Raw genomic sequence first — 9,347 nt, 5'->3', positions numbered from 1 at the left:
AAGAATGGGTATAGGAAAAGATGTGAAAAGGTAAAAGTATATAATGGTGCTTCACACAAAAAAGAAAATGTCATGAAAATGCATCATATCTGTCACTTTTATTAAAATAATAAAAAATAAAATGAAATTTAAGTACATAAAAGAGATCCATATTATAAAAAAATCTTAAGATGACAAGCAGTTCCAGTAAGCCTTTCCTATCCTTCCTAAAATTATGCCTTTGAGTGATCAAGGAAAAGGTCTTTATTGAGTTTTAGCTTATGTAATTCATTGAAGCTCACCAACCTTTTTCGAATTAAACTTTGCACCTTATGCTTGAAAGTAAGGCAAGTTTCTATAAAGTGACCCATATTCCCATTATGATAATCACATGTGGCATTAACTTTGTACTATTTGCGATAAGGTGGCTTCAATGGTTCCAACAAAACTAGGGATACCAAGTTGTTCTCGACCAATTCTAAGAATAGTTCAATATATGTGGTGGGTTTCGAATCAATGTGAGCTTTCTCTTGGTTGTTCCTCGATCTTGTCATACCATTTGCTTAGTTTTTAGGCCTTGAAACTGGTGTACTAATAGGACTAGACCATATACATATGTGAAAAGTTAGTTGGTAAATGAGTGGGTAAGCTAGTTGTGGAATAGGTTGGTAAGGGATTTGTGCAATATTGTTAATTGCAAGGTAGTAAGCAAGATGAATAAGTTATGGATATAAAACATAGCTTTTGAATTGTTACCCTTCTAAACTCATAATAAGGGCTTTAGCTTTTTTTTTTTTAGGCATCCCACCTTTCTTGATACTATCAGCTTCTCCTTCCTCAAGCTTGCTACTTTTGATAGCATTTTTAATAATCTCCCTTAAGATCATTATGTCAACAAAGTTTTTTGTTGCATTCCTTATCATCTTCTCATAATAAAGTGCCTTCAGAGTGCTAACAAATAGCACTATAATTTTTTTCTAAGTAAAAGGTAGTTAAACTTGAATAGACATATCTCTTCATAGTTGGGCATATTTTTTGAAAGATTCTGTTGCCTTTTTTTCCATGTTTTGTAAAAAAGATGATTAGGAGCTAGGTCTATAATGTGATGGTACCGATTAATAATTGCTCTCTCTTTTTAAGAGTGGATGTGAGTTCGGTCTAGCTGAACATACCACCTTGTAGCTATGTCAGTAAGGCTATTTTGGAGCACATGTATTAGTTTTTCATCACTAGTGTATGTGATCATTTTCCAACAATACATAGTGATATGTGTGATTGGACACTTAGTATCATTATACTTTTCTAACTTTAGAACCTTAAATTTTGGTGAAATCACAACATCTAGGATTAAGCAAAGCCTAGTAGTATCCATAAAGCCATAAAAGTCTATACCTTTAATAACTTGAAGTTTCTCTTTCAGTAGATTCATTTTCTATTCAGATCTTGAATCATTTAAACTTTCAGCTGCCTTTAATTTTAGCTTCCCATCTTTCTTTAGGTCATTTAAATTGGGGACTAGGATCGAAATTGGTTTAGTTATCTTTTTTGTGAAAAGATTAGCAAAACTTTAAAATTGCCCTTAAGTCGACACAAAAGTCATCTCGGGATAGGTATATCTTGTAGGGAATGTGAATTGCCATAGAAGAATGATTTGGGTGGATTGAGCCTAATATGGGCCATAGCTAAAAACACATAGAAGGTTAACAACATCTTGCAACTAATGGTCTTTAGGGCTAGCATCTTCTTTTACGACCTTTCCCTTATTCAATTTATTCAATGCTTCAAGAATTTTTTGCTAACTCCCTTTTAATTTCCTCTTGAGCCCTCTCAAACTTCTCAACATGGCTTATATTATCTTACTTCATTTGTCTAACTTTAACTCGAGTAATATACCTGTGGTGAGTATGTCAAGCTATCTTTGAACCTTATGTACCATAAATTAAAATGTTTATATTATTTCATACTCACCCATAAATGAAAGATTATAAAAAATAAACTTAAACGTAGATGTTATTGCCTTACAAGAGCGTAACTACTTAACTTACTCCTAATAAGGATGGAGCTCAGGTCTAGAGCTCATGCATGCAAGTGAAAATGCAAAGTGTGTAAAAAGAGATATCACCCAAACTAGCATAAAGAAATACAGATTATAAAATCAAAATAGGATACAAACTATCATGTAATGCTTTTAAAAGAATCAAAATGAAAGGAATTAAAATTAAATATCAATTAAGACTATTAAATCCAAAACTTGACATAACGCATAATTAATTTTTGGCCTAATTCTCAAAATTCCCCAGCTATTATAACATATCGGCCCAAAGACTTGATCGCTAGATATAATCATTTAAAATCAAGAAAAAAAAATGAGAAGCCACCACAAATCTTTTTTAGGGTATTATTGGCCACCCAAAATTTTTTTTTAAGTAAAATGGTAAACGAGTTTAAAATTCATTAAAAAATCTTTTAGTCTATGAAAATAGGATTAGGTTTAAGAGTCAATTAGTATGGAAAAGGATTAACACCCTCACAGTGCCCATAAAAATTGAAACTCATTAATCATATGCTAACTATAGTTTTGGATAAAAATGATTTTTTTATTTAAGATTTAATAATAATTCCCTTCATTTTGAAAAACAAAAATCAATTAAAATCTTTATTTAAGAATATTATGAAAATCTTTAAATTAAAGAAATACCTTATTATTCTCCAACATATAGATAGAATTCAAAGATAGTCATTTTCATATAAGATTTATCACAACATTCCTTTAAAAATTAAAAAAAAATTCTTCGCAAATGATAATTATTGGTAATTCTGCAACATCTAAGCAGAGTACCAAAAATTATCTTCCTCTAAATGTTATTTTAATTTTATTCTTTTTGAAATCAATTTTTCAAAGAATTTTTTTATACAAAAAATAGAGGATGCTATAATTAATCATTAATAGCGATAATATATATACACACAATGAATACAAACATTGATCTAAAAAGGAATTTATTCAAATTTATGTCATAAGCAAGAATGAGATACGAATTTGGAATTGGATTCTTAAATATAAGGAAACCATTGGGACTCTTCAACTTCTAGGTAGAGTTTGGGTGCGATTATTTAAATTTAAAATCTCATTTTTTTTATTCTTTATTTAATTTTGTTATTGTTTTGATTAATGATTTATATGAAAAATCTTAATGAAATAAAATTTTCTAAATACTCCAACTTATAGGTGGCATTCGAGAATAGATTAATTTATAGGAAGTTTTCATACAAATCCTTAGAAAATTAGGATAGTTTTAGGGCTTTGGGAGAATTTAGGGTTTTAAGGTTTACATATAGGGTTTAGGGTTTCATTTTAAGGTTTAGGATTTGCACATAAAGTCTACGATCTCATTTTAGCATTTAGTTTTGGGGTTTCATTTTAGGGTTTATGGAATTTACAAACTTCTCTAAAAATCTCTAACATTTAGGTAGACTTTTGAAGAAAGTTCAATTTTTATGGCTTTTCTAAACATTAATTATTTTATTTTTTTTATTTCTCTTTTTCATTAAGATTTGTATTATTTATTTATTTATTTATTATTATTTGATAATTCCCCAACATCTCGGCATAATTAAAATTTTAAAACCCGATATGAACTCCTTTTAACATATAGGCAAGGATATTAAAATTTTTTCACTTAATGATATTATCCTATCTAACTTTCCTCAAAATCATTTTCAAAATCTGTTTTTCAAGTTATTATTTGTAAACTTACTCATTATTCATTTTTATATATAAAAACACTTTCTGTCTATTATTGTTTATTAATTTTTGTAATGGTAAGAATCCCAACAATCCATATCAAATTTATTTCTTAAGATGTTTAGAAAAAACATTAAAACACCAAAAACTATCAAAACAAGTTATAAATATAATAACACACAAGAGTAAAATATATGAAAATATACCAAAAAAAAAAAGTATAGGCCTTGGACTCAAATTAGTTGGACTTGCTCCACCAAATGCCTTGGCCCAAATTGGATGGACTCCACCTAGTGTGACTCCAAGCTTGAAATAGCCTATTGAATGCAATCCTCATAGCTTTCCTCCCTCTTCTTTTTTCCTCAATTAACCAACTCTTAAATTTAACTTTCCAACATTTTTTTTTAATTTCCCCTTCTTGACTTTCCAAAGCCTTGTCACTTTTGCCTATTATCTTCTTTTTTTTTTCTTCTATTTATTCTCTTTCTTTCTTGTTTCTTTCTTTTTCTGCTGAAACTTCCCCCTCTTTTTTTTTTGTAATCGAATGTCTTCACCTTTTTTAAAAACAAAAATTAACTAATTGGGTTCCTTACCTTTGGTGAAGTCTGTGGTGATTTTGATTTTTTAATGTGATTTTTGGTAAAAAGGAAAGGATTTTTTTTTTTTAGCTTCAAGGTTGATTGATGGGTCTTGAATCAAAGGTTGTTTGGATAGGTGAAGGTATTTTATGAATGCTTTAGGGATGATGGTTGGAATGGTGGATGGTAGGATGATTTTTGGTGCTAGGTATTCATGGTGATAGGTTTACTTGAATGGGTGTTCTTTGGGGTAATGATTTGTTTATGATGGAAAATGGCTGAATGTACTTTATGGCTTTTTAGGTGTTTAAGGCAACTAAAAGAATGGTTGAACGGTTTCTAAGAAAAAAATTACACTTTTTTTTCTTACTTAATCGGCCATTACTTCATGCAGTTTCCTTTAGTTTTTTTGGTTTTTCGTGTAGTTGCCACACCTTATGCAAAACTTACCAAGGGTAAGTGGGCCTTTTCCTTTTTTAGCCATGTTTGATAGCCCATTCAGGCTTTTTATTTTTATTTTTTTAGGATTTATTTTGGTTGTGGGCTTTAGCCATTTGGGCTAAATATGGTTTTTAATTAGGCCATACTTTGAGTAATTTTTAATGGGCCACATTAGGCTATATTTGGGCCTTAAAATGGGTCTTTTCTTTCAGGCTTTTTATTTTTATTTTTTTGGGATTTATTTTGGTTGTGGGCTTTAGCCATTTGGGCTAAATATGGTTTTTAATTAGGCCATACTTTGAGTAATTTTTAATGGGCCACATTAGGCTATATTTGGGCCTTAAAATGGGTATTTTCTTTCAGGCTTTTTATTAAGTCATTTTAGGCATTCATTTGCACCTACGTAATAGGCTTCCCTATAGGGCCATATTGGGCATCATATTAAAGCATTAAAAATGGACTGTGTAATGAACTCAAAAAATGATGGTTAGGGCCTCATTGTTGAAATGAGTTTGGATTAAAATGATAAAATATCTCGAATAAAATTAGGCTACAAATGTATCATCTTGCAACAGACCCAGTAAGACTATCCTAAAAATAGTGGATCAACAACTTATCATTGTATATATGGCCAATAATCTTTTTGTAGAACATTGTCATGTGTACTAAGGGGCACTTCATTCTATCCTATTTCTTGAAATCTGAAATCTTAAAATTTGATGGAATAACAAGATCAGGTACTAGACTCAATTCACTAGCTTTGATGTTTCCACAAATATCATGCCTTTCTATTGCCTTCAATCTTTCTTCCAACAGATCATAGTTATTTTTCACTAGACTCAATTCACTAGCTTTGATGTTTCCACAAATATCATGCCTTTCTATTGCCTTCAATCTTTCTTCCAACAGATCATAGTTATTTTTCATTTCAGTGTTTTTTGTTGCTTTGGACACCTTATTCAGTTTCTCTTGTACTTTGATATCATCAAGATTTGGCATAGTATTAGGGTTAAAAAAGTGGATCCAAGATTAACATTTATTTGGATAGATGATGGCCTGGCCAAGGTACCTATAGACACTAAATTTTGTCTGAAACATTTTAACATGGTTGAACAAAGCCCATTTAAAACCCTTAAAAGGCCCCTTAAAGAGCCCATAAAATGTATCGATATTTAAGCCTAATAAATAAAGAAAAAGGATACTCATATGATTACTGTCAAACTCTTTTGCATGGGATTTATATGGATGATACCTTCCCATATGAATGTATGAAAAATAAAGAATACATGAAATGAGTAAACCCCAAAGTCAACTCAAGTTAAAATTGCACAAAACTTGGTCAAAATGAATAGAACTGGGGTTAATCTTCAAAGTTCAAAATCTAATTGACATCAACATGGTTTAAAATTAAATTTGATGATTTTTAAAACACTAAAACTTTTATTGCACTGAGAGAAGTACAAAATTATCAAAATACCCATATAAAGGATATTTTTATAATGACCTTTTCAAGCTTAGATTTATGAAACTTTTTAGATCTTAATTTCATAATATTTCATGATTTTTTATGTATTTGAAATCATAGTCATACCTCAAAAAGTATGAAATTACCAAAATACCCATATAAGAGTATTTTCATAATTTGACCTTCTTGAGCTTGGATTTTCATAAAACTTTTCAAATCTTAATTTTATAATATTTCATGCTTTTTGGTGTTTTAAAATCCAAAAAATGAGCATGGGACATTGATTTCTAAGAAAATGGCCTAAATATTGAAAACTTTGCACTAGGGGTCTTTTCATGTGTTTGGAGGATATAAAAATCCAACCTTTATAGTGAATAATGTGGACCATTGGATATTTTATTAATCTTGATCCAATGGCCAAAGGTGATTCCTTGAAAAGAATAAAAGACAAGCTTTGACCCTTGGATGAAATCTCATCTAAGGGTCTATATTCACCAAGAATGATATTTTTTTGAAGGGCTAACTATTAAAATGGAAAAGGGGGTTTAGTCAAAAAGGAGGAAAAAAGGCTGAAAGGTTAGAAAGTGAGGAAAAGAGCCAAACACAGAAAAGAAAGAACGAAAATAAATGGTTAAAAAAAATTGTCGAATAGAGGATAGAAGAAGGCTAGAATGCTAGAAAGTAATGAAATGAGCCAAATAGGTAAAAAAGAAATGAAGGAAAAAATGTTTGGAAAAAAAAAGCTACCAAATAGAGAAGGGTGGAAGAAGAAAAGAAAAATAAAATGAAAAAGAAAGGGGTCTGTTGAATAACTTGGGGAAAAGACTGTTAAAAAATAAAAAAAAAAAGTTGAAAGAAAAAAAGAAAATTAAAAAAAGGGGGAAAAGAAGCACTTCTTTAAGGAGAAAAAAGGAGAGCAAAAAGTTACTTTCTTGGTTTTTTTTTTTTTGGATGTTGCCATTCCTATAAACAAAGCTTTTTTTTTTTTATGTTTGCTACCTTCACCCTCACTACATATTAGTTTGTTTGATGTATATTTTGTTAGTTTAGGTGGATTGGTGTTCATTTTTACTGTTATGACCATGTTTTTGGTTGATGTTTTATATGTGGATATAGTTGCTAATCTAGTTCCAAGCTTGTTTTCATGTATTGACGGTTATGGTTAGTTTGTGCTTTGAATGGTTTCTTAGAAGAGAGTTGATTAGAGGAAAGGTAGTGGCTATTATGGCCTTAGAAAACTCCATCAATAACTAAAAAATGAAGAAAAAAAGGTCTTCATAATATAGACACTAGGATTTGTAGTTGTAGGACTTGTCAAAGTCCCCTTTTATCACATTTCATGATTTTTAAACAAATAATACATTGCATGGGAATGTGACATTGGTCTTGGAATAGATGGTGGAGAGCCATAAGTTTTCATTTTGCTTGAATAATGAACAAAAGTTTCACTACATGCCGAAAGTTGTTGGTTCTCCATAATGCCTTTCTTCATACATGACTTATCATTCAAAGCTATTCACACTTTTTTTAACAATTGAAATTTCCTTTTTTTTTTAGACTCTTGTGAATGGATCTATATGTTTATCTCAATTTCTTATGCAATTTAAAATTTCATATTCCAATTTACTTTTAGAGTAATTTGTTTCTTCACTTATGTTAGATTTATGCAAAATTTATTAAAAATAAATTGAATGAAATTTTTTAAGGATGATATTTTAGCTAAATCTGAGTAACGATTCTCTATAATGTGTAGGTGAGGATATTTTTCTAAAAGTACTACCAAAGTAATGGAGTATTTAGGAAAATATTCAATACAAAAAGTTTTATTTATCTATTTTTCTAAAATTTTGATAGATATTAATAATAATGTGTAAAAGCTCTTTTAGTAATGAAATTGGTATAATTAAAGATTAAAAATTAGAATAAAAATAAAATTAATTAAGCAAGAAAGGAAAAAATGAATGAAATTTTCGAGCATGTAATTTTAAGGAAGTTCAAGTAGAGATTCCTAAGAAATCCATAGGTGAGAAAATTCTTCTAAAATACCACCAAAGTATCTAGAAAATTTTCAATAAAAGATTTTATTTATTTTATTCATTTCAAGAATTTTTAGTGATAACTGTGAGCATAATTAAAATGAATAATAAAATGTAATAAGTAATATATGTTTTTCGTATGCATATTTTACTTGATTGTTTGCATTACAAAATTTTAAAAAGAAAAATAAAATTTTCAAGGATGGTCTTAGTAGTGATTTTTTAGAACTCCCTAGATAAGAAAAATCTTCTAAAAATTGCCAAAGTATTGGAATATCTAGAAGTTTCTTTTCAATATAAAATTTGTTTTCATTTCTTAATTATTTTCTTTTGTTTGAATAAATTTTCTTAATAAATAAAAGTATGTTTTTAGGAAATAAATGTATTTAGAGATAATTATATTATTACATGATTGTTAATAATTTTATAAAAAACAAACGAAAAATCTCCGAGGATGATATCTTAAGGAAATCTGAGTAGTGATTCTTTAAGAATCTTTAAATAAGAAAATCTATCTAAAATGCTGCCATTGTATTGGAGCATTAGATTAATTTTCGATAAAGATTTCTCGTTCTTTAATAAATGGCATAGAAATGAGTTTTTAAGAAAATGCTATTTGTTTTTAAAATTATAGATATCGTATTTTATGGAAATAAATATGAACTACCGAAGATAAGATTTTTGAGAATTTTAAGTAGCAATTCTTAAAAATTTCTTATGTGAGATGTTTCCTTTTAATATTGCCAAAGTATTGGAATATTTTTAAGAATTTTTCAATATAAGGTTTTTATTTTTATTTTTCAAGCTTGCTAACAAAATAAAAATGTGTTTTTAAAGAAAATTAAGGAAATTAAATCTTTAAATACAAAAAATTAAGACCATTTTAGTCAATGTTAAAAGATAATACATAATTAATTGGTACTGTTTTAAACAGGCACTATGGGGTACTAATCCTTCCCCATGCATAATCGACTCCCAAACCCAAACATTTTTCGCAAACCTAAAAATTATCTTTTTAAAATATTTTAATTAATTTTAAAATTTTATTACGAATGTAAGTTTTAATAGGTGACCAATCACACCTAGCCAAAAAAGATTGGTGG

The sequence above is a fragment of the Durio zibethinus genome, chromosome 16 (assembly GCF_047325235.1).
Source record: "Durio zibethinus cultivar Kanyao isolate XHJ-2024 chromosome 16, ASM4732523v1, whole genome shotgun sequence".
Lineage (NCBI taxonomy): Eukaryota > Viridiplantae > Streptophyta > Magnoliopsida > Malvales > Malvaceae > Durio > Durio zibethinus.
The sequence above is the reverse complement of the archived record's forward strand: the minus strand, read 5'-3'. Positions refer to the sequence as shown.